Below are 5,414 nucleotides of genomic sequence, written 5' to 3' on the forward strand. Positions count from 1 at the left end.
TTAAGGAACAAAGCATCAGGAGTGAGGTATAAAATGCTTAATTTAGATCATGAGTCTGACCTTTAATAGCTGTGCAATCATGAGTAATTCACTTAACCTTTGAGTTCCTCAGGAGACCAAGATTACCATGTATATATAAATTACTTATCTGCATTGGTGAAAGGCATTTCCACTCCAAAAGTTCATCGTACCAATAAAATCTCAGATCCAAAACAAAATAATTAAAGAACAATAACTCTAGTATCAATTCCCAATCCTTTACAACTAGAATAACTGTTAAACATACTGAAGCAGATTCAGAATCAGCCCATTCTAAATTAAAACTAAAATGCTCACAAAATTTCCTAATTTTGAAGCTTTAATTCAAAAATTAAAAACTTATTTCTCCTCTTTCAGTAATAAAACTGAATATAAATTCAAAGTTAACAACCTTTTATCACACCCTCTTTTTGTTCACTTGATGTAGATACCACGAAGTTATGCCAGCAATTAGTTGGTGCCATAGTGCACAGAGCCCTGGACCTGGAGTCAGGGAGACTCATCTTCCCTAGTTCAAATCCTGTCTCAGACACTCACTAGACTTAAGTGTCTGGGTGTGACCCTGGGTAAGTTACTTGATACTTAATTTTGCCTCAGTTTCCTCAACTGTAAAATGAGCTGGAGAAGGAAATGGCAAACCACTCTAGTATCTTTTCCAAGAAAACCCCAAAGGTCATGAAGAGTTAGGTAGGACTGAAAAAATTGAACAAAAACATGGCCCATTTCAAACTGTACTACATAGCTTTTCTATCTCATAACATCCTTCTGCATTGATATGATAATGTCAGTTCGGCTTGATAAAGTACAGTGAAAAGAATAATCAGTTCAGAGTCAGAGGATTTGTAGTTAAATCCTGCCTTTGATACTACCAGCATGACTAGGAAGCCAATCCCAATTGGGCCTCTGTTTTCCTCATCTGTAAAATGAAGGAGCTGACCTAATTGTCCTCTGAGATCACTTCAAGAACTAGAATTATGATCCTATGATATGTGTGAAATGTTTAATGTACTCCAAGGAAAGACAGAGAATGAAGGCTCCAAAATTGAATCTGGGGGTCAAATTGAACCAGTGGATAAAGGTGATACAGACAGATTTTCGAGCAAAACACCTCACCCATAAAGCTGTCAAGGAGAAAAACTGTAGCTGTTTATGTCATGGGACTTTCCTGAGGGTTTGCTTCGGCAGCACATATATTAAAATGGGAACAATACAGAGAAGATTAGCAGGGCCCCTGCACAAGGATGACATGCAAATTCATAAAGAGACTTTCCTGGAATCTTGAAATCAAAACTCAATGAAAGAATATATTTAAAGAGATTAATACCTAAGCAGCACCTGGCTTACCATATACTATAAAATGTATTATGTCACATTTGGAAAATAATCTAATAGTCTCTATAAACCTATGGGAAAGAAAGAGAACATTCCTTTGGCTTTTCTTTTATAATATATATGTTTTTTAGTATGCAAATTTTAAAAATCAGATTACCATTTCTGAGCTAAATAATTTATAACTTCTTCACATGAGGTAATTTTGTTATGTTTTTCTTAAAAATTTATGTTATTGCATTTCAAGACAAAAAAAAAAAAACTTCTCCTCACACTGATAGCCATACTGATCTCGAAGGGCTAGTGTGAGAAACAAATGTTATAATATAGGTGAACATGATTTGAAAACTATGAAGTATTGTGAAGACAAAGAAAAAAACAAAAGACAGTATCCCAGCAAAAACAAAAATCCCAAACCATATTGTTAATGAAATACAAAACCCATTATTCAAAGCACCTAGATGGACACGTCCTCATTGAACAGGATGAAGATTGATAGGTATTTCCAAAACACACTGCAAACACATTAAAAAAATCTAGAAATGCTTTTGAAACTAGCAAAAATCACTCATCAAGCAAAAGTAGCATCCCTAGATTTGTTTACTGTAACCAAAAGAAATTTAATTTTGTGCAGCACCTATGAAAGGACTAAAATACCAAGCAGAAATCAAAAGGCATTCTGAGAGCAACCTCTATATGAACTCAACCAAAAATATGTCACCAAAAATGGTAGAACAAACAACTGAGCCATGCAAATTTATTTATGGAAAAAGAGTTTATGATGGAAATTCAGGAGCAATAATAGTCAATTGAAAGTATACATGGGCTATCCCTTGAACAAGAGGTAGCTAGGTGATGTATTGGATAGAATGCTAGGTCTGGATTCAAGAAGACCTGGGTTTAAAATCCACACTCAGATACTTACTAGCTGTGTGACTTTGGGCAAGTCACTTTAACCCTCTTTGGCTCAGTTTCTTCATCTGTAAAATGAGCCAGAAAAGGAAATGAACAACCGTTCTAGTATTTTTGCCAAGAAAACTTCCAAAGAAGGTCATGAATAATTGAACATGATAGGAAAGTGAATAAATAACAGCAATCCTTGAACATTCCAATTTTACAAACAAAATTTGCACTGATCAATGTAAATAAAAGGTAGATACTATTGTATACATCATTTAAAAGTTGAAAAAATTTAGTGATTTAGCATCTATCCAATACTTACCAAGAGAGTGATTCAGTGGCTAACAGCTTGCCAACTTTTTTAAACTAACTGGAAATCTGGTATATGGTATAATGGATAAATTTCTGGACCTAGAATAAGGAATTTGGCTTCAGACTCTTATTAGCTGTGTGACCCTGCCTCAGTTTTCTTATCTATAAAGTGAGAATAATACCATCTCGCTCCCATAGTTGTTATAAGGATAAAGTGAGTTAACATTTGTAAAGCACTTTGACAATCTTAAAGTGAAATATAAATATTAAGTTCCATATAAATGTTAGCTATCATTATAAAAAAATTGACATACTAAAATACAGACCTCATCATAGCATTAAGAACTTGACCCCCCCAAAAAATACAACCAGATTATTACCAAAAACTGAAATGTTCTCTCAAAAATCCTGTTCATAACATTAATTCATAAGCATTTAATATCTTTAAATTGTTTTTGTTATCTTTTGTTTTGACATCAACCACATTTTCTAATACTATTTTTCTATGTCTCCCAGAGAGTCATACATACAACAAAGAATATAAATAGGGGGATGAAGGCTCAGAAAAACTAGGCAAATGTTGATATCAGCAATCTGACTTGCAGTGTTCTTCCCTTCTCCTTCTGTCTCTCTCCTCTTCCTCTCCCTTTCTCTGTCCTTCTCCCCCTCTCCTCTCACACTGTCTCTTATTTGCCCCACATCTGTAAAAAAGAAAAGGAAGTATATTCTCTTTTCAGGGACCAAACTTAGTCATTATACTTGTTTCTAATTTCTAGACCAATTTCTAGCGATTAGTTATTCCCTCCATATACATGGCTGTAGATTTTTATTTTTATGGTGCTGCTTTACTTTGCATAGGTTCATATAATTCCTACCATGTTTCCTTGAGTTTAGCATGTTCATTTTCTTACAGTGCAGTAATATTTCACTACATTCATGAACCCACATGCTTATTTAGTCATTATATTTACCTAAATTGATAAATATCTATTTTGAATCTAAATTTTTGCTAATATGAAAAGTGCTGCCTATGAATAGTTTAGTGAATGTAAAACTTTTTTTTTGTAAATCATTGACCTTCCTAGGGGTTTGTGCATTAGCAGTTGAACCTCTGGTCAAAAAGATCAAGGAGAATTTGTGGACTAGCAGTGAAACCTCTGGTCAAGGAGGTCAAAGAGGTTAGTTACTTTCTTAGATAGTTGAAAATTGTTCTTCAAAATAATTGTGATGTAATATGATTTTGTGGTCCCCTGATTTTAGGGGGGCTTCTGTTCTAACAATAAGTCAGTAATCCTAAATTTTCTGATTTTGGAGTCTTCCTCAGGAATTTCCCACACTCCCAATCTAAGAACAATAATCTGTTTGATTCTGAATAGACCACTCCTCAATTTATTGATGACTGTCAGATAGCTTCTGGCCTCAGGATAGCCCCATGGACCAAACTCCTGAGACAATAGTGATAATCTTTTCAGTGAAAACCTAATTCCTGAGCCACTCTTGAGCCATAGAATTAGCATGTCAATGATAGAAAAATGGATAAATGTGTCCCCTTGCTTCTGTTTCTCTGTTGAATTTCTTAGAATTCAGTCCACTTTTAATAGCATTACAATTACACTAAACTTTGTCCCTTGTCTAAGGAGATGGGTTCAAGCCTGCAAATTGTTTTGAGACACCTCAGGATACCAGTCTATGACTCCAAACTTTTGGGATCCTCTTCCCAACCTCAACAGTTGGACCAGTAATTCCACTAACAATATATTAGTGTCCCTAACTTTCCACAAGCTCTCCACTCTTAACTATTCTTATCTTTTCTCATCTCTGCAAAATTTCTAAGAGTGAAATAAAACCTCAGAATTATTTTGATTTCCAATGTCTTATTAGTGATTTAGAAGTCTTTAATATAGTTATTGACAGTTTTTTGAATAACTTCATATCTTTTGACCACATACATATAAAAATGATCTTTGGTCTTTAAAATTTCACGTAGTCACAATTATCTATTTTTTTTTTTTGTTTGTGAATGCCTCTAACCTTTCTTTGATTAAAAATTCTCCTCCTAGCTATAACTGTGAAAAGCACTTAAACTGGTTCTCATCTAATTTTTTTATAAGTCATGACCTTTAATATTTAGGGCCCCATAGCTATTTTGATTTAAGATGTATATGTCATAAGATGTTGGTCTGAATCTAATTTCTTCCCATCTACTTTACAATTTCCCCAATAATTCCTGACATTTAGAGTTTTACCCTAGTTATTTTTATGTCTGGCTTTATTGAACATTGGATTATTGCATTTAATTGTTTCTAATTCTTCCTTATCTTATCTGTTCCATTGATCTACTTTTCTAATTTTTAATTAGTGCCAAATAATTTGATGATTACTCTTTTATCATGTAATTTGATGTCTAGAAGTGTGCCCTTACATTTCTACCATCCCTCTCCCCCATTATTTCCCTTGTGATTATTGCTCTAAATGAATTTTGTTATTATTTTGTCTAGGTCTACCAATAATCCCCCAAAATAGTTTGATTGGTATAATACTAAATCTGTAATTGAATTTTGGTAGCATTTTATTTATATTAGTGAAACCCATCTGTGAGCATTAAATGAGTTCCAATTATTTAAGTACTTTATAAGTAGCATTTTCTATTTTTATTTATAAAGATCTTGAGTATGAATTTGCAGGTTGATTCCCAGATTTTTAAAAAATTTTTTAGCTATTTTCAATGTCATTTTTCTTTTTCATTTTCTTCTAGATTTTGTAACTGATTTTTGAGAATTTTTATTTCTTACTCCTTTAGGGATATCAATATCGGAATTACATTCTCTTCTAAT

The 5,414-nt window shown here is 33.2% G+C and overlaps 1 non-coding gene across 1 annotated transcript; it reads left to right on the forward strand.

The window, feature by feature from the left end:
• Positions 1 to 1,210: 1,210 nt before the first annotated feature.
• On the forward strand, positions 1,211 to 1,318 carry LOC111719569. The gene has a single exon (XR_002769664.1). It is a non-coding gene; the product is annotated as a U6 spliceosomal RNA (small nuclear RNA).
• Positions 1,319 to 5,414: the final 4,096 nt, after the last annotated feature.

This window comes from Sarcophilus harrisii, chromosome 1, assembly GCF_902635505.1.
Source record: "Sarcophilus harrisii chromosome 1, mSarHar1.11, whole genome shotgun sequence".
In the NCBI taxonomy this organism is placed as follows: domain Eukaryota; kingdom Metazoa; phylum Chordata; class Mammalia; order Dasyuromorphia; family Dasyuridae; genus Sarcophilus; species Sarcophilus harrisii.